General features: G+C 34.4%; 1 pseudogene; it reads left to right on the top strand.

Moving 5' to 3' along the window:
- The first annotated feature begins 20,397 nt into the window (after positions 1-20,397).
- Positions 20,398-21,620, top strand: LOC131613964 (F-box/kelch-repeat protein At3g23880-like; annotated as a pseudogene).
- The last annotated feature ends 5,795 nt before the right edge of the window (positions 21,621-27,415 follow it).

Genomic DNA, 27,415 nt, shown 5'->3' with positions numbered 1-27,415 from the left:
TAAGGTTATTACTCAAAAGTTTAACCAACTGGACCACGCGCGTGGTCTGTTAATCATTTGCAACGAATTGATTATGTTTTGAATCATGTTTCTAAATTCAATTCCAAAAATATGGCGCCAAGAACACAAACCCCATTTGAATTTGAATTTTCTTAAAACTGAACCAATTTGATCAAGTGAATAGCCTATCTTGCTCGAATTTTCATAAGGAACACGATGGTATCATTTAATTGCATTTATTTTCACTCTAAGATCATTGGTTTTCTGATGAACACGAAGAACCCTAATCTTATGATTCAATCTGAAATTGTGTATAATTGATGAATTATGAAATTGATTGAGGGCTGTTGATCAGTGATAGTGCAGAAACATGACAGCAACTCAAAAATGGCAAAGCTGGAAATCGAATTTGAGCCTGGAGGTGTTACAGATGTTGTTGCTCAATCTGGACAGCTTCAATGGACCTTATAGAACATGTCTGGATGCTTGGAGTGAATTGAAAACCTCTTGATCACCTTGTGGTACCCGATCTGCAGTTTAGCTCAAGTGAGGATCAAGCTAGTTGATTTTGATGTTTTAGATCATGGATAATGGTTGGAACAGTTCATATGAAGTATATGGAGTGTGTTTGGATGATTAACTTGGACAGATATGGCTTGGTATGAGAATTGATATGTTAAGGCTCATTTTATGCAAACATGGTGGTTGAAGAGTGATTCTGAGATTTAGGTGTTTTTGGGGTGTGTGTATGGATCAAACACATCACATTTGATGTTTATGAGATGTTAGAACCCTCACCTTGGCCAGAACTTCAAAGGTTTAGAGGTTGAGAATTTTACCTCTTTGAAACTTAAGAAACTTGCATTCTAAGAAAGAAGAGAGAAAACCTATAATTGTGAGGTTTTGGTGTCATTTGAAGAGTGATTTGCACCTCTATTCATAGGCCAAACTTTCTGAATGCAGAGCCTTTGCATGTTGCCCAAAGTATGATGACTTGGCTTAAGAGATAAACTAGCATCTTTTGCATTAAATGCAAATGGTTAAAAGTGACTTAACCATGGTTATTTTGCCAAGCTTCTTATCTCTTTCCATTCTGATCTCAAATCAGAAAATATCTCCAATTATTGCATCTATGCATCATTACTTGGATCATTTGGCAAAATGGTTCATAACTTTGGCAAAATGACTTGAAATTTCAAGTGAAAAGTTCACTAATGTCAAAATTCAAAACCATGGCTACACTCCATATTTTTTCATGCTCTTGGACATTTTGGAAAGCTCATGTTACACACTTCAAAACCCTAGTTGAAAGTTTCTTCAAGACCTTTAAGTAAATGGGTGAAAATGATCCATGAACTTTGAAGAAAATGAAGTTTTAAGAGAAATTTTCAAAAGATACCAACTTTGAAGCTCCATATCTCTTAAATGGTTGATCTTTTGGAAAAAAATTATATGTGACAAAGTTGTTCATTGGATCAAAATCTACAACTTTCATGTTGGAAGTTTTTTTCAGTTTGTAGGTGAAATTTTGAGAAATTCCCTCCCAAAGTTTGAAAAAAAACCATTGAAAAACACTTAGAAAATTTTCTAAGTATGAAAGTCAAACTTTTGACTTTTTGATTCTTGATTGATTTTCTTGATTTTTCTTGATCAAATGACTTCATATATCATATATTGATGATTCAAAACTTCAAAAGTCATGGTTGACCAAAACTCCCCAAAAGTCAATGGTGATCTTGTACAGTTGACTTTTTCAGACGAATCGCGTTTCTGGAGATTTCAAATGAACCAAGCTATCCCCACCAAATGAATGGTATGAATGGATCCTATTGAGGCATTAGAGGATATTGAGCCATGGTTTGAGTTGTGGCACCATGTCTTGATAAAAAAGTCAGTTGTTCAGTGAATTAGGTCAAAAACCCTAATTGTCGATCTGATGAAATTGATGACTGTGGATCTTGAATTGAGATGTAATTTCCATTGGATGTGGTCATAAGGATTATTTGAAGATGATTGAAACCTTTGATTGACTTTCTGGGGATTTCTAGGGTTTCCCAAATGTGATCCTTGATTTTGGTCCCTGATAGCTCAAAACCCTAATCTGATGATTTGAAATTTCACTGTTGATCAATCCTTGTGTAGGAGATGTCTTGAGCCAATAGATTAGGCCAAAATGATGTACTTGGGGTCTTGAGGTCATGTCCCAAGTCATTAGGTCAAATCCTGAGCAAAAGTCAGGGGTGTGCTATCTTCAGTCAAAACCCTAATCGGGTTGATTCAGAGCCTTTGAGTTTGTTGAAATGAATCTCTGAGGACCAAATGTTGATTGTTGATGAAGATGATTCATTTGAGATGAAGGGAGAACAAAACCCTAATTGATTGTTACTTGTACTGATGAGTGATTTCTTGATTAAATCCTGCTGAGTCACAAGTAGCAAACACAAGCTATGCAATTTGTTAGAGATGCAAATGATGCATATGCTATGATATGAGGTGGTATCTTAGGTCAAAAATTGGGGTATGACAGTTTCAAGACTCAAAATATGATTCAAGGGCATCCAAATCAACATTATATTTGATCCATATCATTCATTTGAAGAGGAGAACTTGATTCATTTGAAAATCACAAAACTGCAGTTCATTTGGAAAAAGTCAACTGTGTAAGTCTACCTTTGACTTTTGAGAAAAATAGTCAACTATGGACTTTTAAGGATCCAAATCATCATCATATGGATATTGAAGACATTTGATCAAAGAAAATTCAAAGAATTCATCAAGAATCAAAAAGTCAACAAAAAGTCAAATCAGGGTTTTTAAGTGTATTTTGGCCTAATTCATGGATCTCCATATTTTGCTTACACACTCAAAAATCTCCCAACATGAAAGTTGTAGATCTTGGAAAAACAAAAAACTTATCACAATGGAACTTTTTGCAAAAAAATGATTATTTTGAGATATATGGAATTAAGAAGATAATTTTCAAAGACTTAGAAAAATTTTCAAGTGTTTTACTTGGATTTTTTCACAACTTTATGGCCATTTTTCTCAATGATCCAAAAAGAGTTTGAGGAAACTTTTAACTACTCATTTGAAGTATGTTGCAGGGGCTTTCCAAAGAGCTAAGTAGCTTAAAAATCCATGGCTCCATTCATGAGATATGATTTTGTCGATATGGCACTATGAACAATTGAAAATGAAGAAGAACATGAAGAAAATGAAGAAGTTATGAACCAAAACCATTTCAAATGTAAAGATTCCTTTCTTGCAGCCCATATAACTTGTTCAAAGCACCATAACCAGAAGATTACACTTGCTTTTGAGCTATAATCCAAGTATTTAAGCCATTATCCAATTGATCATTCCATGAATGGCACAAAGTTAACACTTCCATTTTGATAAAGAGGCTTTATGCATAAAGTCCACTCTCCTTGAGCCTCTCCCATGTCTCCTCTACACCAAAAGAAAATTGAACACCACAAGCAAGCTCTCCAAACTCAGAATAAAGTCATAGAAGCATGCTTGAACTTGTACCATACCATTGGAAACACAATTTTCTCTTTTCTTCACAAACAAGCAAGATGGTACACAAGTCACATGTGAACTTAAAACTCTAAACTTTTGCCATCCACAAACCCTAATTTCCCCTATAAATAGAGGACCTTTCCTCTTGGATCATTTACACCAGAACTCTCCAAGTCATACCTCACTTGAAAATCTCCATTTTTCCATCTTTTCACTTTTATAGTGAATTCTTGTTCTAAGAGTTCTGGGTGTTAACCAATGGTTTAGACAACTTCTAAACATCATTTAGAAGGTTTCTATACTTTCCTTAGCCTCTCAAAGGTCCCCAAGTGAAATCTCACTTTTCAACTTCCATTAAAGAACCTTGCAAGCTCATAACTTACCAAATATCAAACCAAACACTTCCAAACCAAACCAACATTCCTAATAGCTTCTATTTACCATATTGAAGCTATTCAGAACCCCTATACACAAGCCAAAAACCTACAATTCAAAATCACCATTCAAATTTCCATAAAAATGAGCCTTTGAACCAAAGTGTGGAATTTGAATTTTGCTCATGCGTTTTGAGGCCTTTCATGTTTGATAGCTTCTAAACATCACATAGAAGCTATCCAAACATCTTTTTTGGATCTGTAACACCAATTCCATAGCTTGCTAACCATAAATTTTTTCAGTTTCAAGTGGAATTCGAGTTTGTAGTTGTAGGTATGACCAAGGAGTTTTGAGCATCCCAAAAGCTTCCCTGAGGTTCATAGAAGCTAACTGAACACTTGAGGCAATCCCAGGTCCTCTACATTATGCTACACAAGTCCATTTTCAGAGGTATATTTTCTAAACTCGAGCTTAGTGGTAAGGGCATCAATTGTTGCATTTCTTGTTACCATTCTGTTTAGAATTACGTAGGGAAGAAAAGACCTAACCTTTTAGGGCTTGATCATGTGTTTTGAGAGTTTAATTTAAAAATCAATTTTTAGGGTTCATACGAAAATCCAGAAATTCTCATGTTTGAATGTATTTAAATGGATGTTAATTATATGTTTGTGATCGTGGTTGAATTCTGAACATATTAGTGTCTTAAATTTTTGAATTTGATGCATATTCAATTTATCATTATTTAAAAATTAATCAAAAACATGTTCTTTTATGTTCAAAAAAATCAACTAAAAATTGATTTATTTTGATTGTTTCTTTTATAGAACTTTATGAATGTTTGTTAATACTTGTTTAGGGTTAGGTTAGAGTGTCTTTCACTTATCTATGTGCCTTTAGACCATTTATCTTAAAGAAATTGGTATTTAACAATTAAAATTAATTAGGTTTAGGTGTATGTTTCAAAACCCTAATTTCTAAAACCCTAATTTGAAAATCCCTTAGGTTCAAAACCCTAATCAAAAAATTTGCAACATGTTGATCTTTGTTTATCCATGTTTATCTTTGTACACAATTTATTGATTTTAGTCCATGTCTTGTACTTAATTATTAATCTTTGTTTTTGTACATAATTGTTGATTTTCTAATCCATGCTTTGTACTTAAATGTTAAACCTTGTCTTGTACATATACTTGTTGATTTTATATCCATGTGATTTGGTACTTTTTATTATTTTGTTTATCTAACCCAATGTTTAATCATCACATTAATCATTCATCATTCATACATGATTTGAATCCAAGAGTTTAGATTTAAATATCCATTATCTTTGTTGATTATCATACTCACGTGTTTGTTTGCTTGTGCCACATGATATCACCCACACACTTGAGGTAATCATTGTTAATTGCTTAAGTTTGTTGTTTTGTCCAAAAGGATGGGAATGATATTGACTAAATTGTCAAGGTGCTTAAATTCTTTTCCAATCTTTTTTATTTTTGTGTTAAGTATTGTCAAAGCTTTTCACTAGATTATGGTTTAGTGTTGTTAAAGCTTAACCAAACCCCTTTTGTTTTGAAACCTTTGTTTTAAGAATAGAATTATTCCCGGTAAAACTATTATTAATCCATTGATCTGGTTAAAACTTGATCCTTTATTTTTAAACCTTGGTGTTAAGAGATGAATTATTCCCGGTGAAACTTCTCTTAACCCATTGTCCTTGTATTTTAAAGCTTGGTCTTTTTCTTTTTAGTTTTAAAATTTGTTAAGTATTTTAAAGCTTAACCTTTTAAAACTTATTAGGTATTTTAAAGCCTAATTCCCTTTTCAAAATTGTTAAGTATTTTAAAGCTTAATCCTTTTAAACTTATTAGGTATTTTAAAGCCTAATCCCCTTTTAAACTTGTTAAGTACTTTAAAGCTTAAACCTCCTTTTAAAAACCTTGTGAGTATTTTAAAGCTCACAACCAAAAAGATTTTGGCCACTTTGGCCCCCTTTTTTCCTTTTTTTAAAAAAGAGGAACTACAGAAGCTCTGACTTCCCTATTGTTAAAGGGGTATGTAGGCCTAAGATGCGATGTCTTATCAAGCTCTCTTTCAAAAACTTCTCTTCCCATCCCCACCCTCTATTTTAAACAAGTTTTTCACAAAAAAAAGGGTATTTATAAACAAAAGATAATAACACAAAAATAAAGAGGTTCCCATGGAGTACCATGGATATGTGGGGTGCTTAAAACCTTCCCCTTGTATAACAAACCCTCCGTAGCCAGATCTCTGATAAGTTTATTAGTTTTGATTTTAAAAACTTTTGTGGGTTTTATTTGCTCTTTCACCCATTCCTTTTTGGAAACAATAAAGCGCGGTGGCGACTCTGTTTAAAATGAGCTAAGTCTTCGCATGACTCTAGTCTCACCAATTTCACCGCTACACAATGAAACTTGAGTGTTGATAGGTTGAAAGACCAAATCCACAAAAATGAATGATTGATTTTGATGAAGTTTGACCTAATTCATGATCCAATTTGGATTTTTCTTTCTTGCTTTGTCTTACCTTATCTATCCATCTCTATCTTCTTCCCTTTCTTTTTCTTTTTTTGGATAAATTAGACTATGATGTTTCATCTTGTTCAATTAGTTTTGGATTAGAACTTGATGAACTTTCATTATTTCAAATCTACTTTAAGGTGATCATGAGATTACTTTGAGTATTTGGATTAATGATAAGTTTTTCCTAAGGTACTAAGAAATACTTGATTGATGTAATGATCTCATACTACTTAACTTTGTCTTGATCACTCATGTTTGTTTTGTGCTATAAGTTTTGGGAAATGGCTTTATATCATTTCTCTAACTTGTTTTGGTACATAAATCTTATTGCCTAGCCTCATAGATGCTATTTATATATAAGTACATCTATGATTGCTTAAGATAGCGCCAAATTGTTCGAAATGGTTGATTAATCATCATTACTAACACTAACAATATTATTATTCTAACTTCACTTTATGCACTTTAATTTTTGCCTTAAATTCTTGCAATTTAATTCTTGAAATTTACTTTTAGCATTACATTTTATACTATTTGTATATGGTTTATGTTTATCTTTATGCTTATTTTCCTTTTGTCCATTTGGACATTTTATTTTGCTTTAAAACATTAATAAAGGAAAAACTCTAAAAACATTTAATTCTTAATCCTTAGACTATTGGTTACTACCCCTTGCTTGAGGAGTTGGACTTTTGGATTTAGGATAGTCCCTTGGCCTGGAGTTTTCATCTGATACCTTTGATTCCATATGGTTCATTGTGCTTGAGACTTTGGGATCCCTCTGTGGCCTTTGGTCATTTGTCTGTTTGTTTTCATCTGATGCAGGTTTATGTTACCTAATACCTTGAATCAAATCCTCTGATGCAAGTTTATCTTTTATAAGTTATTTGATACATTATGATCCATCTTAAGCACTTTATCTTGGCTTGTTCTTTGATGTTATATGGTACTTGGCTTTGTTTATCTGTGATCACTTGGTTATCTGATATTTGTTGGCTTAATCCAAAGGAAAGGAATGCTTATGTTGACTTCATGTCAAGTGTTTGCCACTTTGTTGGCTAGATCTTTCTTGTCCTTAGCTTTTATTTTTATGCTTTAGGATAGTCACTTCATCTCTTGCCCATTTTCTTAAATTTTAAAATCTTCTCCCTCTTTTAAAAAACCTTATTATTTTCAAACTTGAAATTCTTGCTCAATATACCTTGACTTCGTCAAATGACCGTCAAATATTTTCTTGAATAAATACTAAGACATCTTAAACATATCAAACCATTTCAAAAAGATTAAAAAGAATCAAACACATTCAAACTTTTTGTGCCTTTTGTGAACTCTATTCTTTTGAAAACCTTTTTTTGAAAGATTAGACATAAGTCATCTCCATAGTTAAGATGTAATTCTTTTATTCCCATGGTAATGATTGAAGTAATGTTGATCCTTTTCCACTTGAGAGAGTTTAATGGCATACTTGTTTATCTTTATCCAAGTTGGAGCCATTCTTTCATGTTGATGCAAAGGTCCATATTCTCATACTTGTGGGTGTTTAGTTGAGTTTCCCTTTCATTTTGCCCTTTCTGTTTTTATCTCTTTCTTTTTTTACGCTTTTTTTTAACTCAAACCAAAAAAAATTTGGGCCAGAGCCTGGGCATGTGCCCGGCCTGGCCGGGCCTTGAATCCGCCCATGATTGGAACCCCACTTAGTGAACCACTGAATTAGTATGAGAACTTATGTCTTGATCATTTGATTAATAATTCTCATGTTATGCGTGGTATATATTATCTATTGCTTATTATGAATGTGATATCCATAATTGAGAATGTTATGCCATTATGTTTTATGTATGAAAATCTTGTTGACACCGTCGTTTTGGTTAAACGATCGGCATTGATTGTATTGTGTGATCGACGCTTGTTATGCGTGTGGTATGCTAGAATCGAAGTGGGCCAATACTAGGTGGTAAGGAACCATTGTGTATGGACTAGTTTCCAATAATACCATTGCGAGTGTGCCTGTGAGAGTCTTTTATGGCGTGTCTCACACGAAACCAAATCGTAACAACCGTGAACCTCCACTTACGAAACCGAGCCCAGAATCATCACCAACATCATCATCGGGTTCATCATCAACCTTCGGAACACAACGGTCAAGATCATCATCAACGTTCATCACGAATCCATCATCATCAATCACCATTGTCATCATCGCACGGAGGAGCCACCGCCATTTCCGCCGGAGAGAGATCGAGAGAGCTTGAGACAGAGACGATAGCTCGGAGATGATGGAGGATCTGCAACGAGAGAGAAAGACGAAGAAGATTTGTTCGTCGGAGAAGAGCGGAGGGGACGCCGCTGCGCCGGTTTCGTAAAGGAGGGGACGCCGCTGCGTTTCTGATGAGAAAGGAAGAGGAGAAGCTCTGTTTCACGTTTGATTTGGAACATTCTAACCCGAATCCCTTTTATTTTTTGTCTTTTTAAACTGTTGTTTTTATTCATTTATTATTATTTGATTATTAATTATATTAACTGTTAATTGGTTTTTGTTATAAAATAAATTTGAGTTTTAGTTGTTTTAAGATTGTTGGATCTATAATGTTTGTTTGGGCCTTGTACAGAATTATGGATCCGCACCCCTGTAAGCCCAGTGCACTCTCCTCCTTCTGTTAGATCAAAATAAACAAGCTATTGGGCTCAGCAAGCTTTTCTGATGCATACACCCCCCTTGGCCCGATACACCACTGCTTTTGGTGATCTTATCCAGCCCAGCGCACCTCCAGGATCACAGGACGCACCCCTGTCTTCTATTATCAACAACAATTCTGCTGAGCCTGCAACTTTGGGCCTAGGGGTGACAATTAGATCCATTAAGCTAAAATCCATCCAATCCATCCACCAAAAAATCCATCCAATCCATCCACCAAAAAATCCATCAAATCCATCCACCACATAAAAAATAAGTTAATGGATGGATTGAATTCATCCAGTTATATACATGGATAAATCCAATCCATCCAACACATTTTGATAATCCAATGGATTATTTTTATTTTATCCTTTAAATTGTTTTTTTCAAAAATAATTAAAATAGTTTTTTTTAAATAAAAAAATTTGAAAATACAAAAAATCGAGTTTCTTCATAAAATTGAAATATCGAGTTTTTTTCAAAAAAAAATATCGAGTTTTTTTCGAAAAAAAGATCGAGTTTTTTTCAAAAAAAAGATCGAGTTTTTTCGGAAAAACGAAAAGTCGATTTTTTTCGGAAAAACGAAAAATATCGAGATTTTTTTCGGAAAAACAAAAAAGTCGAGTTTTTTTTGGAAAAACGAAAAGTCGAGTTTTTTCTTAAATAACGAAAAATCGAGTTTTTTCTGAAAAACTAAAAAGTTGAGTTTTTTTTCAAAAAAACAAAAGAAAATCGAGTTTTTTTTCGGAAAAATGATAAGTCGAGTTTTTTCCGGAAAAAATGAAAAAAAATTCGAGATTTTTTCAGAAAAATGAAAAAATCGAGTTTTTTTCGAAAAAACAAAAAATCAAGTTTTTTCGGAAAAATTAAAAGTCGATTTTTTTCGGAAAAAACGAAAAAATCGAGTTTTTTTTCGAAAAAATGAAAAGTCGAGTTTTTTTCTGAAAAATGAAAATTCGAATTTTTTCGGAATAACAAAAAGTCGAGGTTTTTTCGGAAAAAATCGAGTTTTTTTGGAAAAATGAAAAAATAGAGTTTTTTCGGAAAAACGAAAAAAAACGAGTTATTTCGAAAAAACAAAAAAAATCGAGTATTTTCAGAAAAACAAAAAGTCGAGTTTTTTTTTCGAAAAAATCGAGTGTTTTTTGGAATAACAAAAATTCAAGTTTTTTCGAAAGAACGAAAAATCTATTTTTTTCGAAAAACCAAAAATTCAAGTTTTTTCGAAAGAACGAAAAAAATATTTTTAATTATTTTTTTTATGAAATTTTTAAAAAAATTAAGAATTTGTTATTTAGGTTTTGGATGGATGGATATCCATCCATTAGAAATAGGTTAATGGATGGATTGGATGAATTTTATTCTTTAATGGATGAACTGGATTGGATTTTTATTAAAAGAGTTTAGTGGATTGGTAATGGATTAATGGATTGGTTTGATCCATCAATTAACCATCCAATCCATCCATTTTGCCACCCCTAAGTGAAATAACCATATTGTCACGCGTGAAACAAAGAATGTGTGTAACCAATGATTAAAAAGTGACTTTTAAGATCTTCAACGATTTTTTATTATTTTATTATTTATAGTAAAATAGTATAACTTTAATGACAATATTTAAGTTATTGGGTCCATTCAATGTGAATTAGAATATTTCTAATTATTTTTTTATTAATATTGTTTGTATATAAGTTATTGGGTCAATTAAATCTGAGATTTCGAATATTTTTAATTATTTTTTTGATTAAATATAAATAATAGTCTAATTGACTTTTATGCCCCCAAATTATGGTTAATATTTAGATTTGTTTAGGATTATAATGTAATTAACAGAGACATTACTTTTCCTAGATTGTTAGTAGATTTATACAATTAAAACAATATTTATAAATACTATGTTATTAATTGATATTTATAAAACTAAATGATTGCATAAATAATGTCAAAACAAAATTAATATTTACATACAAAAAAATATATGGTTGATCCAAATGTTTGTATATATGAAAAAAAAAACTATATTTATGCTCCAAATATGATAAAAAATACTTTTTTCTTTTAAAACTAATAAACTAATAGACAAGGTTCTAATTGAACAAAATCTGAAGACTCTGATTACTTAGGTTCTAGTGACTTAAGTTTTGATCCTTCTAAGAATGCTTCATCATCTACTATCAAATGCCTTTAAGGAATAGAAGATAAAGATAAAAAGTGGTTTATGTGAGGAAATAATATGAGGTACATATGTTTCCGCTACTCGTATAAGGTGGCGCAAGGACGGTACTACTGTACTATGTTGTCGACCACTCCCTCATTGACCATTGTGAATTGTAATACCCTACCAATATACGTCTAGAATCATATTAGTAAAATACTAAAATTTGGTACTGAGTACATACAAAAGACAAGAATAATGACATAAATTGTATACATTTCAAAATCATCTCCAAGATTGATACAATAAGTATGTCTATAAAATAAAACTACACAGCGGAAGAAAGATCAAGTACGGTCCTCACGCCATCCGACAATGATGTTCTCGAACTAAGCATCTAGAGAAACCTCAAAACTTGCATAGTACTTGAAAAATAATAATATGAATGGAATGAGATTACTAAATCCCAGTGAGTTCCCTTATCTTATGGGTTCACTTGGCTCTACAAGGTCTTATACTAACATTGCTAATGAGGATCCTAATTCCTTCCGTTTATGAAGCATCTCACTTCAACCTACGAGGGGTTCTTATCTCAATAAATTTCCAATTAGCGTGGAATATAGTGAATCTTGGAATTGACATTGAATTGCATCTCACGACTCAACCCCTCAAAACCATGTAATTCAACTCCGAACCGCATCACACGATTTGACTCATCACTAGTATGGATCAAGGGAAAAACATGGATTCTCATCGAATTGCATCGCACAATTCAAATCATCAAAAACATGTAATTCCAACTCTGAATCGCATCACACGATTCGACTCATCAATAGCATGAGCCGTAGGGAAACATGGATCTACATCGAATTGCATCTCACAATTCGACTTCACTAAACCCATGGAATCAACATCGAAAGCATCACACAATTCGACTCCTCCATAATGAGATCGATAAAGGGAAGGTATTGGACCGCATCTCCGGGAGTTCATCCCCGAAGAATAACTCTTGAACTATAGAGCGCCATTCAATCCCGAGCATCACACCCGAGAAGGACCTTCATATATGGCCTGGGAACGTCCTTGGGCATCGCACCTCAAGGACAACCATATATAAGTAACAAGCATCGCACCGGTTACTACCCTTATTCCCATTATGAAACCCTTGTCCATGATCCAACCATGTTAGCTAACCTTTGTTAGATAGTGAAATTCCAGAAGTAGCAGCTTAGGAAAAAAAGGGAAATGGCAGCCAACTTCCATCTTCGACTCTCGGTTAAGCTTCCTAAGTTTCGTCTTACCAAGTTTTGATTTTATTAATCAAGTTACAAGATATACACTTGTATTTTAGTAATAATTAAGAGTATGTTAAAGTTGTGGAAGCTTAAGCATGTTGTAGCCCTTTCCGTTAGCTTTCCGATGCCTCCGACGGCGCCTAATTCCGAGTTACGGAACTCCAATTATGATCAAAACAGTAAAAGAACAATTTTCTGTCAGGTGCAATCGATTTACACTATAGCGCAATCCATTGCTCACTGAACCAGAAGCAAAAATCACATATTTTGAGCAGTGCAATCGATTTACACTATAGTGCAATCGATTGCTTACTGAACCAGAAGCAAAAATCATATTTTTCTTGTATTAAACCAGTTCCAAAACATCTAGTTCCATCCCAAACTATCCCAAACATAACAGAGTCATTCTTAACATGATTTTATAGGTAAAACAACATAGAAACCAGCAAGTACACTCATGTAATCAAAGATCAATTATCTTCACGATTCACATAACCATGGAGGCATAAAGCATGGTAATACAATCTCAAACAAGTGAAATTGTGATTCACAATTTACATACAAGATAAGATTATACAATAATCATGATGATACTACAAAGCAAGTAAATTCATGATCAATATTTACCATGCAATAACAATCCATAACAATTACTAAAGAAAACCACAATGTTAACATACCACATATATAATCACATTATAAACATTCCACACATATTGTCATGCAATCACAATCAATTACTCATAACCCTAAATCCTGTTCATGCATTTTTTCCCACTAATTCCATCCACGTACTAACTAATGGAACCCACCTAATAAGATGTTCTAATTCTACTTCCGATCGCTTGTGCCGCTCCAAAGCCCGATAATTCGCACGTAGATTTTCTGCATAATTCAGCTTCAGACCCCCAACTTCAAACACACATTCAAACCTCATAACAAATATCCAGCTAATAAAATTAGTGTCTAAACTGAAGGGAATTTTGTGTAGATTCCAGAAAATCAAGATTCGCATCGATACGAGTTACAGAGAAAAAGTTATCACCTGTTTAGTAGAGGCTAGTCATGGAAATCCGAATTTTGCACCCTTCATCAATTTCTTAGAACACCCATTCATGCTTCTTAGTTCTCAAACCCTAACTCTCTTGAAGTATAGATGGAGATGAATATTGATGATCCCTTAAATCTCTTGGTAGCAATCCACTTTTATGGTAGCTTGCTTCACTTGGATGATGAAGATTCTTCAAGGATTCACACATGCAACCCACTTGATCAAGCAAGATGAACTCTTCCTCCCTCTCCTTCCTATTCACGTTTCCTCTCTACTTCTCTCTCACAAATTCTGATTTTTTTTGTAACAAATGAATGATACCAAGTTATTCTACCAAACAACCCCTTACTTCACTTATTCAAGTGGAATTCACCACCTTGCCCTTTAACTATGTGTAAACTACAAGTTTGCCATTTGGTCCAATCTCAACTAACGTCTTTGATTCCAACCAATCTTCTCTTAACAACTCATAATATATACACTTATGCTTAGACAATTAGGGATGTTACATGAACAAAACAGTTCGAATTGAGTATTCTAATTCTACACTCCAATAGACTTCTTTTTGGCTATAAAAGGATGACTTGGAAGATTGAATACAACAATAATCTACACTACAAAACTACGATGAAACGTTGCACAAATATCTTTGATTATTCTTTGTATGTTTTTATAAGCGAGTGAACTTTTGTTCGTTAACTTGCAGCAAGTGAGCTTTTCTTTGATACTTGATTAAAACTTTTGTTTTATTTGATTGTAATTAAATTTGTATAATCTACTTTCAAGAAGAATCCATGTAAATGCAAGAATATATGATTTGGTATAAATCGATTACCACGCCTAATCCATTTGTTTCTGACCCGTACTATTTGCTCGACCCACGCCAACACACCCACAACCAACCCAACGACAACAATGATCAACTAACACCCAACCTTAATACCAAGACCAATACCAATACCAACCACATACTTAAACTCAATACTAAAAAAAAAGACGGTACAACCAACACCCGATGCGGCCCTCTCCTGATCTCAACCTAGCCCTAACTTGGGCCAACCTATCAAATACAACCCAAACGACCCACTAATCTCGCAAACGTCACATCACAAGAAACATTGTCTTTTTTCTAAGCCGATTCAAGTTCCCAGTGCTACCAACCAACCATCGATTCCCCACTACCCCACCACGATAAAACTTTGACGGCATGGGCAACCGACTTTTTAACACCGGATATTCGAGACAATTTGGTGACCTGACAGATTACTTGAACGCTGAGCGCATTGAGGAGATATTCCAATGGCCATCGACCGAAACACAACTGAACCTCAAAGGGTAAGGGGTCAACGAGTTAGGCGAGTGTCTCGGTGCGAAACCCATGACCATTATGGTGAAACCGAAACATTAAAATATATGTATTTCTTATTTATCAAATGTAATGATTTTTTATAATTCAATAGTAGTAGTACCTTATTTTTTTTATTAAATTAAATATTAAATATTAAATATTAATTAAAAAAATAAAAAAATAATAATACACTTAGGCGCATATAAAATGACTTGTCCGAAATTCATTACAGTTAGCCGTCATTTTATATGGCGTGTACACATAAGCCATATACGTTGGCGCGTCATGTGAGGTGGCGTGTACATGTATTTTCAAACCCAAAGTTGGTTAGTTTGATAAGTTTTTAGAAAAAATGTTTATTTAGGTAATTAGTTTAAAATTATTGTTATTTAATTATTTTACTATTATTCAATGTATTTAAACTTTTTATTAATAAATACGATAAGATAAATATGTAGGACGAGTCAATCTGACTCAAGATTATCATAGTTTGAGCCATGGAGCTATGTCCTGATAAAAAGTCAACTCTCCAGGTGAATTAGGTCAAAACCCTAATTTGTGCACCAGATAAATTTGGAAGTTGTTGATTTTGATTTGAGCCACCCTTGGGCTTTGATTTTGATGGTGATAATCACTTGGGCATATGAGAATGTTTGGGCTCCTTTGTGGGCCTCAAAACCCTAATTTGCTTAGTTTCCTCTTGATCAGTCTCCTGTCTTTGGACACAAGCAACAAACAACAATATATATTTTTTGGTTAGCAAATGATGTATGCATGATAATAATGATGATGATGATCCTACTATTTGAGATGGGGTGGGATCTTAGTGGTCAAAAATTGGGGTACAACACCCTCCAACTGATATATTTCTTCAGCTATAAAAGGAAGACTTGGAAGAATTTGAAATCAACTAATTAGTTCTACAAAACTACACCGAAGCGCTGCATAAACTTTGTTGAGACATTCTTTATACAGTTTTGTATTTTTAGCAATGAGATTTTGTTCATATCTTGCTTTTAACACTTTTGTTTTGTTGTACTTAAACATTGTGTAAATTAGAGGCATCTCTGTACACACATCTTTGTAAATCAAGGTTGGTTGATAAATACCTTGGGGGACTTAGTGTAGTCATAATTCTTAAGAAGACGGTGGTTGCGCTCATTATGGTTTGCAGTAAGGATAAGCAGACTTGTTGAGGTTGTCGGCAAGGTTGATCAGACTTATTGTGGTTGTCTTCAGCTTGAAATTAAGTATTAGTTGGACTTATTGTGGTTGTCCATATGGTTGATTGGACTTAGTGTGATCTTCTGTAACTTGGCAAAAAGGATCAACGAACTTGTTGTACTTGTCATCAAGGTTGATCGGACTTGCTGTGGTTGTTTGTAATCAATTTGGTTGTAGTGGATTAAGTCCTTATTGATAAGGCAAAATCACCTTGGCGAATGGACTCGAGTAAATTCGTTAACAATGAACCATGATAAAAATAATTATGTTCATATATTTTTATTCACTTGTTAGATTTGAGTTGTGTGTTGCGAAAATATTATATTTGGTGCAACCTAAGTCAAACCCTATTTCTTATATTTCACGCACCTTCAACCTATGCCTATCAACCCCATGCATGCACACCTACACCTGTCACCTATGCCTATCAACCCATGCATGCACTCCTACACCTGTCACATATGCCTATCAGCCCATGAATGCACGCCAACATTGGGTGGCGCATATGTAGTTGATTGATATGACTTGTCATGCATGCGAGTAGCATCTTCTGTAAGAATAAGATTTTTTTCTACATATGACATTATGTTTTGAAGATAACATTACATGATATCTTAGAAAACAATTTAGTACTCTAGGCATGTGATGTCATCAGGTTCTGAACTCAACACACTCTAACTCTGGAAGAAAGCAGTCGTGTTTACAAAGACTCATTTAAGTTCTAAAATGCTTCTATAACAATGGTTATGATAAATGTTAGTGATAAAGCTTCTGATCGTGACTCTCATGGAAGAGCTTCTGGGGACTCCTCTAGCTTTAAGATTCTACTGTCCAAGTACTAAAGATTCTGAAGACAAGGTTCTAGAAGAATGAGTTCTGAAGATTGTGAAGACAAGAGATTTTGAACACCAAGTGCTGAAGACTCTGAAGTTAAGGTTCTGATTGAACAAATTCTGAAGACTCTGATGACTTAGGTTATGGAGACTCAAGTTTTGATCCTTCTAAGAATGCTTCATCATCTACTACCAGAAGCTTTTGAAAATTATAAGATAAAGATCAAAATTGGTTTATGTGAGGAAATAATATGAAGTAATATGAAGTAAATTCGTTAACAGTGAACCAGGATAAAAATAATTGTTTTATTTTTTTTCTTGTGTTTTTGACTTGGGAAGATTTGATTTTAAACCTTGAAACCCAATTCAAACCCCCTTTCTTGTGTTTCACGCACCTTCATCTTCATCCACCAAATCATCTATAAATACCAACTTCATTCACATGATTTTTCATTTGCACACATACAATCTCTTCAATTTTCATCTTTACACAACTCTCCAATTTTTTAAACACGTCCCTTCTTCTAACCATGGGTGATCGCCAAAGAGGAACTAAAGCGAACATTCAGTCATATGTAAGTTTTTATACATACACTATATTTATACACAATTTCATCATCAACAAACCTATTATGCTTATTCTTTTATATATGTTTTTTTTAGGATGTATCGAGATTTTGTTGTTCTTCACATGGTTATGTTGCTCCCAACACATGGATTATACCGTATCTACAACATGCAAGTTTTTGACATGTGATCAATATATCGAACAACACTATTGTTCTAAAATTTATACTCGCATTATTAAAACGGTGGAGACCCAAACACCACACTTTTCATCTTCCAACTGGTGAATGTACCATCACACTAGAGGAAGTGCACATATTGCTGGGTCTCCTAATTGAGGATAAGGCTGTTAATGGTCAGTTCAACAAGCCAATGCCCAATGCGAGGAATTTTTGGGAAAAGATATGATAGAGTGAGACGAGGGTGTGAGGGGCCAAGATATTAATCTGAAGGTCCTTAAAGAGTATTATAGCTCTATTAATTTGGATGAACATTCGTCCAAGGAAAGAAAATTAATTAAAACTAAATGTTATATTATGATACTATTTGGTAAAATGTTATTTTGCAAAAGTACCGGTAATGGTGTAAACTTTATGTATTTAAGTTTGCTCGGGGACATTGATAAAATAGGAAAGTATAGTTGGGGTTCCCCTGTCTTGACTACTCTTTATAGTTTGCTGTGTAAAAAAACCAAAAATGATACTTGTACATTTTATGGATGCGCTTTATTTCACCAAGTATGGGGTTGGTGAAGAATACTGATATTAGCCCTCGAGAACAACGACCACTACATGTTCCTTTACGCAACAAAGTAAGCCTATAACGCTATTTCAATTTACTCAATTTATTCTAAAAATAACTGTAAATAATTTGTTTCCTCTCTTTTTGGTTAAGGTTATGTGTTATATGGATGGATTACAACAAAAATCCTAGAGGAAATATCTTGATGTATCACCAACTTTTGGATCACCTTCGACCAGAGGATGTATTACAACTAAATTATTCATCTTCTAAGTAATGTATTTTTAATATTAACGTTCTTCTAAATAATCTTATTGTCTATTTTTTCTCTTGATTTATTGGAGAACATATCTAGGTCTGCAATATGAACCAAGCCCCAAAGATGAAGCATTTTGGACTGCAAAAACGGGTATCATGCGGTACAATATTGTAGAGTCAACCACCAATGAAATGTTAAAAGTTGGAAAAACTGTGCTCTAAAATGGCGTTAGATGTGGAAGAGGCATCACCAACATGTCCTACAATACCCTGTTGCGCCATTTGAAATGAAACCTACTCAAGAATATATCAGTTGGTATAGATCGATTACCATGCCTGATCCGTTTTTGTCCGACCCGTACTAAATGCTCGACCCACGCCAACACACCTACAACCAACAACCAACCCAACGACGACAACGATCAACTAACACCCAACCCCAATACTAAGACTAATACCAATACCAACCATGTACTCAAACTCAACACTAAAAACAAATACGATACAAACAACACCCTACTGTGGGCCCCTCTAGATCTCAACCTAGCTCTAACTTGGGCCAACCTGTCGAATACAACCCAAACGATCCACTAATCCTGAAAACATCACAGCACAGTAGCACCCAACAAACATATGGCTTCAACATGCCACAAGAAACACTGTCTTTTTTCTAAGCCGATTCAAGTGCCTAATGCTACCAACCAACCATCGATTTCTCACTACCCACACCACGACAAAACTTTGACGGCATGAGCAACCGACTTTTTGATAGCGAGTATTCGGGACAATTTGGAGACCTAACGGATTACATGGATGCTGAGCCTATTGAGGACATATTTCAATGGCCATCGACGAAACAGAACTGAAACCTCAAAGGGTTAGGGGTCAACAAGTTAGGCGAGCGTCTCGGTGCGAAACCCAGGACCATTACGGTGAAACTGAAACATTAAAAAAATATATACTTCTTATTTCCCAAATGTAATGGTTTTTTATAATTCAATGGTAGTAGTATCTTATTTTATTTTTTATTATATTAAATATTTAATATTAATTTAAGAAAATAAAAAAAATAATACACATAGGCGCCATATGAAATGATGTGTACTAAATTCATTACACTTAGGCGCCATTTCATATGACGTGTACACATAAGCCATATATACGTTGGCGCCATGTGAGGTGACATGTACATCTATTTTCAAACTTAAAGTATTTTAATTTTTATATAATTTTTAAAAAAAAATGGTTATTTAGGTAATTAGTAATTAGTTTAATAATAATTGTTATTTAGAAAATTTTTAAAAATTATTGAGGTTGGATAAATTTTTAGAAAAAATGGTTATTTAGGTAATTAGTTTAATAATAATTGTTATTTAGAAAATTTTTAAAAATTATTGTGAGGTTAATTGGGTAAATTTTTAGAAAAAATGGTTATTTAGGTAATTAGTTTAAAAATAATTCTTATTTAGAACGTTTTTAAAAATTATTGTGAGATTAATCGAATAAATTTTTAGAAAAAAATGATTATTTAGGTAATTAGTTTAAAATTTAATGTTATTTAAATTTATTTTCTATTATTCAATGTATTTAAATTTTTTAATTTATAAATAGGATAAGATAGATATATAGGACGAGTCAATCTGACTCAAGATAAGCATAGTATTCACTATTTATATGTCCCAAATGTTTTCATTTTAGAATATGAAAACATACTTTACTTAAAAAAAACAAAGGTGGTCACAGGCAAGCACAACTATCCAGCTTTCAATCCATTGAGTCTCCATCTTCGTCACTCGCGTCATGCGAAAATGGATCTCCCTCCCTCTCAAACCCGGCGTCCGCCCAGCTCACCGTTGTCACCACCAATCCTCCCCGACGAAATCATGGCGGAAGTCCTCTCCTTCCTTCCCATCAAATCTCTTATTCAAAGGAAATGTGTGAATAAGTTCTTCAACTCCTTCATTTCCGATCCCACCTTTATCAAAATGCATCTCTGTTGATCTGCTCGAAACCCTCAACTCACACTCGTCTCAGGAAAATCCGTAGCAGATTTTCGTTCCGTCCTCTCCCTATCAACAATTTTCTCGAGAATCTTCTGATCACCGTTCCAGAGAAGCCTTTCCATCCATTGTTGGATATTGTCCATTACTGGTTGGTTGGTTCTTGTAACGGATTGCTCTGTTTTTCTCAATATGATAGTTTCACTGATAGTTTTAGAGATTGCTGGATCAATTTCTATAATCCAGCTACAAATACTTTATCTAACAAATTAGGCCATGTTAAGGATTATTGCAAGCATCGTTATTTCTTCTCTAGATATGCATTTGGTTATGATAGTTTAACTGATAATTATAAAGTAGCCGCTTTACGAGTGATTGGTGGTGACGAAGAAATTGGTGACACTGAAACTGAAACTCAATTGAGAACAGAGGTGAGAGTTTTCAGTGTGGGTGATAATGTTTAGAGAGATATTCAAGATTTTTTGGTTGGTCCTCTCCGGTTAACTCTTCCGAGTGAGAATCATGGTGTTTATTTGAATGGTGGTCTTAATTGGTTGGCGCTTCAGAATTGTTATGGTGTGGATATGTTTTATCATAGAAATGATATTACTCTGGATCAATTTGTGATAATTTCACTTGATCTGGGTACTGAGAGACACATGGAGTTAATGCCTCCGAGGGGTTTGGAGGAAGTGCCGCTGATTGAGCCGACTATTTCTGTGTTGCTGGAGTCTCTTTGTTTTTGTCATGATTTCAAACAAACTTCTTTGGTTATATGGCAGATGAAGGAGTTTGGGGTTGGAGAGTCTTGGAATCAACTCTATAGAATTAATTATCAAAATCTTCAACACGTTGAATGCTGGTTGTCGTTGCATATTTCTCATGATAAGAATACTTTGGTATTGGCAAACAAACGAGAGCTGCTAGCTATTATCTATGATTGGGCAAATAATATGGTAGAGATAGTTACCAATAAACCGTGATGGGCCTTTTGCAAGGATTATGTTGAAAGTTTGGTTTCAGTTCATTGAAAGTAAGTTTGAAGAATTACTTGATTGAATTTATGTTAATATGTGTATGTTGTATATATTGTGTGATTATTTTCTTATGATGGCTTTGATTAGATTGTTGAATGATTACTAATCAAATGAATTTGTTTTGTTTTTATGTTTAATATAAGCTAGAACATGCCTTTTCTTTAAAGATAAGTAGCTAGAAGATGTTTCTCCCATGTAGACATTCATCCCTCTTGGATAGGGCTGGTCTTGAAAACATTTTAAACAAAGCTTAAGCATGAAATAATCCTCATTTTCCAAAAGTGATACATTATTTAAGTTTGAAAAGAACTTGAATGTGACATAATGAAAGGTTGAAGTGGGAAACAAATTTACAAGACACACGTAGCAAACTTGAATAGATTAATTAAATATGTAGATATATATTGGAAGATAAGAAGAATTAAGTTTCATCTTTGATTAAATTATTATGTGTGGTATGCTGAATTTATTGAGTGATCTTATTTCCCTGCTTAGAATTCTCGTATCTATGTATATTTTAAGCATAAATACATATTTTGAAGTTAGATATTCTTCTTATTCCAATTCGACATCCATACTAATTCCATCAGAGGCGTTATTATTTTATTTCTTTACTTGATAATGATATTTGTATAGAATCTGATTTTTAGTATTATAACCTCGTGTCACCCCTGGCATCTTGATTTAAGCTAGTATTTTGTTTTTCAACAAAGATAAATAGAAGTACTTTTGAGATCTATGCATTCATTTATTTTCCTTTGTACTTTTGTTCTATTTTTCAGTTTTTATTTTTCACTCTCATTTAACGGAGTCGTTTTGAATTATAGATCGACAACCCCAAGTTCAAGCACATCTGATGCTATTGATGGAACAAGGTAGAGTGCTTGGAAGAAAAAGGATGAGGCTTAATGGAACTATGGATCATTTCATCAGTTACAATACTTATTTTGTTGAACACATTATGACCCCCTTGATGTCGCTCTTTAAGGTTTTTATGGAAACTTTTGATATTTGTAAATATAGTGTTAAGAATATTTGTATATAGAATAGTCCCACATAAACTATATCATGTAATTAGATGTAATTTTTCTATATATAATAAAGTCTTCGTAGTGCTTTACAAAACACACAGTTTATTCATATGTCTTTTAGTCTCTCGTATTTCAACATGGTATCTAGAGCCTACTGATAGACAATCCTTTACCGTGCTTTACCCGATTGACCCATTGTCTTCCGTTGAGAAATTTTTGGCAAACCGTGTCATAAATCCGGTTTGCCTTCCATACACTATCGTGACTCATTCTGGCATCTGTTTTTGAATTTCTTCGGTCGCCATCGAACTGCCGCCGCCATCTGTTGTTGTCGCTATTGTTTCCTGTAACACCCCAAATCTACCCGGTAATTATAAAAAAAAAAAAAAAAGAGTAATTTAAAATTTTCATACGATGAAATAGGATGTCACATTCGTCTTTTCAAAAACAATTACGGCTTATTTGCCATGATATAGATACATAGCACTTAAATGAAAGCGGAAAAATTATAACATTAACTTAATCCCCAAAAACATTTCATCAAATAAATTACTTCGCAGCGGAATCAATCAAACTTCATAAATATTCAAATCAAGTCGTAGCATCTTTGCACGGTAACTTTAAGTTACAATTTAAACCAAAACCAAATAAAATTCAGCAATTAAATCAATAATAAAAACAATTGTTTTGTCCCCCGAGTGCTACGTAACAGAGCGACAACCGACTCGACTCACAGCAGCTAAATCCTTCACTCATTAGCATTACCTACACGTTACCAATATATAGATAACGGCGAAAACAAGCAAAGGGTGAGATATCAAACTATATAAATAAAGTCATGATAAAAAGTAGGCTAAAATGCACTTTTGGTCCCTGTAAGTTAGCGAGTTTTTGATTTTCGTCCCTGTAAGTTATTTTTTTTAGTTTGAGTCCCTATATCTTACTTTTTGCTTGAGCTTTAGTCCATAAAGCCAAAATCCGCAGGAAAATCTGCAGGTTTCCTGGAATTTTCCTGTGGATTTTGATTTTAGGGACTAAAACGAACGCGAAAGTGAAATATAGGGACTCAAACCAAAAAAAAATAACTTACAGAGACTAAAATCAAAAACTCGCTAACTTACAAGGACCAAAAGTGCATTTAAGCCTAAAATGTATATTATGGTTCAAGTCATAATATATATCTCACGTTTCAATTCCAATAAACCAATTCAAAATCACATAATCACGCACAACATCGCAATAAAACAAATGAATGAGACACGACTAATGCATAATGCATGTGGTACCCAGGGCTTCAGCCCCCATCTCCAATTGCCAAATAATAGAGGCATAAAAAACAGGCATAAGCCTTCGTTGCTGTTTTGCCAATCCAGGTCGTCGCTACAACATGGAATTCATGAGACACTATGACATGCAACAACCACAATCAAACACAAAACAATGTTGCATAAGGCATTCGCCCACATCTCCAAAATATATCAATTATTATTGATAATTACTCGTCACATTAATTTCCTGCAACATCACCAAATTCACAAAATCTCAAAATATGCAACAAGTCAAAACATCGCCGTGTTAGCTGAAGATTTCGTTTTATATTGTTTGTCCTTCGAAGGAGTTGAGAATCGAAGGAAAGATGGTTACTGATGGCCATCCCTTAAAAAGTAAAAGAATGGCTACTGATGGTCATGCCTCGAAGATACAGACTTCTAAGTTCGTTGAAGATAGTGAACACTGAAAGACTAATGAAAGCATATGTCTTCGGGACTTAGACAAAATTTATAAAGTATATATTCAAGTATTACTACTTAGCGTGTTTCATAGTGTTTTTACACTGCCACGCGTCGAAGATGGACTCAGGCGGGAAGATTTGAAATTCGAAGACGGTTTCGTAACCGTTCAATAACAGATGGCTTCGCTGGAAGTTCTGATGAGAAACGTGGCAGCAGATTAGTATAGGACCGTTAAGGTCGAAACTAGTATAAATAGGAGTCTTAATGTTAGGATTCGGTGTGTTCATTTTGTACAAATCACTCACATATTTACTCAAGTATCAAGTGTTACGAGAAAGAGTTCGCTGAGAAAATGTACGTATGACACCACCATTTTAATACATGTGTATTGTATTTCATTTTCGAATACATTTCTGAGTTACTGCATTCCATTTATTTCTTGTCATTTACATTCCTGTATCTTTATTTTACTTCCAAATTTACTTTCATGATCATTTACTTTTAAAGTCTTTAACGTTTCTGCAGTTTAAGATTCTTTATGTTTTAACAATCTTTAAGTTTCATATGTTATGTTATTTATCTTTCTTGTTGAAGTTATAATTACATGTAACGAAGCAATTACCAAGATTCTTGAATCAAACAATACTCATCGAAGAGGACAAATTACGAATATGATTCAAATGAACATTGATAACAATCTTCTTGACTATGTGTCCTAGGATCAATCTAGTCGATCCTGCAAGTAACCAAATCATATTTATTATAGTTTGGAAGACTAGCGGTTGTTTACCGGAAATCACCGTAAACAAATTGGCACGCCCAGTGGGACAGTGTCACGCGGATTGTTTTAATCAATTGTTTTGTTTTTGTCTAGACAATATCAAGACCTTGTATGAACCTTAGGAACGGTAAATTAAAAGACAGTGCACAACCGATTCCCAAACGAAGGTACAACAGGAAAATGGCTGTTACGGCCAGTGCAGGGGGTGATCAGGATCCCCCACAAGGTTCAGGATCAGGAGCGGCAAATTCGACTTCCAGTCAGGGAACACAGAATACGACGGGTCCAAACGGATCGAGACCTGCAGACAATTCCCAGACTGCGCCTGAAAATACTACAGGACATTCAGGAACTGTTCCAGTTTCGGCATCGACAACCGCGCCCTCATCTACAAGTGCAGATGATGTACTGTATCCCTGGACAAACGCTGCAAACAATTCATTGGATCAAGGCACAAGTTCTGGCTTCGAATGGAGACCAAATACTCCATATGGAATGCCATACCCATTCCCATTTGGAACAGACGTCCGAGGGGCAAGACCTATAAACACCTCAACTAATAATACGACATTTTCACCAAATGTTAGTTCAGTGGGTCGAAGTGGACGCAACACTAATTTTTCTACCCAAATACCCAATTTCACCACAAATAACCAAGCAGCATTTCGACAAGAAATGGATGCAAGAAACCATGATATGGTAGGGGTTTTGGCCAGAGAACTAACTTCAGTCTTGAACCCACTAATGGCAAATGTTACTACGACAAATAGAGAAAACGTAGAAATTTTCCAAAAGATATCATCGCAAATGAATCGAATGGCAGAATTCATGGGAGTACCACCACCTAAAAGGAAAGACAAACAGCCTGTGAATCAAGAAGAGAGGCCTATTTTGGAACATGTGCAAGATATGGTTCCCCCACCTAGGACGGTTCCTAGGGATATAGGCCCCTCACGAAGGACGGAGTCGTTCGAAAAGACTCCGGTAATTAACTTGGAGGATTCAAGTCAAAGGACCGTCCCCTTTCGACAAGAAATGGAGGAAGAACGACCCAGATTGAGGATTTTGGGTAGGGACGATCATCCAGATGAGATTGTCCAAAGAGTTAGAAGAGAAAATCTGGCCACAGAAAATAATTTAACTGCCATGATAGAAAGGGTTATGGCCAATAATGGCCTTAGTACTGGACTCAGACGTCCAAATTATACATCCCCTATATCAGATTATATCATGCAAACAGAATTGCCTAGGGGAACTAAGGTTCCTAAATTCACAAAATTTTCTGGCGAAACTAATGAGTCAACTGTGGAACATATTGCTAGATATTTAACAGAAGCAGGAGACTTAGCGGGAAACGAGGATCTAAGGATTAAATATTTCCCTAGTTCGCTGACAAAAAATGCGTTTATTTGGTTCACTACTTTGCCACCAAATTCGATAGACGCGTGGGCATACTTAGAAAGGTTGTTCCACGAGCAATTCTACATGGGTCAAACTAAGATAAGTCTGAAAGAATTGGCCAGTGTTAAAAGAAAATTCGCAGAGACAATTGATGACTACTTAAATAGGTTCCGCCTGTTGAAATCAAGATGTTTTACAACGGTTCCGGAACATGAACTCGTCGAAATGGCTGCGGGTGGTTTGGATTATTCAATAAGAAATAAACTAGATACCCAATACCTCAGGGACATGGCCCAATTAGCAGATAGGGTTCGACAGGTTGAACGCCTGAAGGCAGAAAAAGCTAGGGCAAATAAAAGCTATAAGAAAGAAAGAGTGGCGTACGTCGAAGCCGAGAATGTTGATGAGGAGTCTTTCAATGACTCATATAGCCCTGAAAAAGTCGAAATAGACTTGGCTGAATTAAAAGAAGCGCCACCTTATGCTTGCAAATTGTTAAATCCAGCAAATGGAAAAAACCCAGTAGAAAATGATAAGAATGATAGGTTCCCTAAGAAAACTTATACATTTGACATTACCAAATGTGATGAAATATTTGATTTACTGGTAAAAGATGGCCAAATGATACTACCCCCAAATTCCAAAATTCCTCCGTTGGAACAACGGAAGAAAAGAGGTTTCTGTAAATATCATGGTTTTTTAGGCCATAAAACTTCTCAATGTTTTCTTTTCAGGGATCTAATTCAAAATGCTCTCAATGATGGAAGGTTGAAGTTTGCTGACAAAACCAAGAATCAAATGAGGGTAGATTCAAATCCTCTGAACATTGCTGACGCTAGCCTC

The sequence above is a fragment of the Vicia villosa genome, linkage group LG6, assembly GCF_029867415.1.
Source record: "Vicia villosa cultivar HV-30 ecotype Madison, WI linkage group LG6, Vvil1.0, whole genome shotgun sequence".
Lineage (NCBI taxonomy): Eukaryota > Viridiplantae > Streptophyta > Magnoliopsida > Fabales > Fabaceae > Vicia > Vicia villosa.
This window is presented reverse-complemented; position numbering and strand designations above follow the sequence as displayed.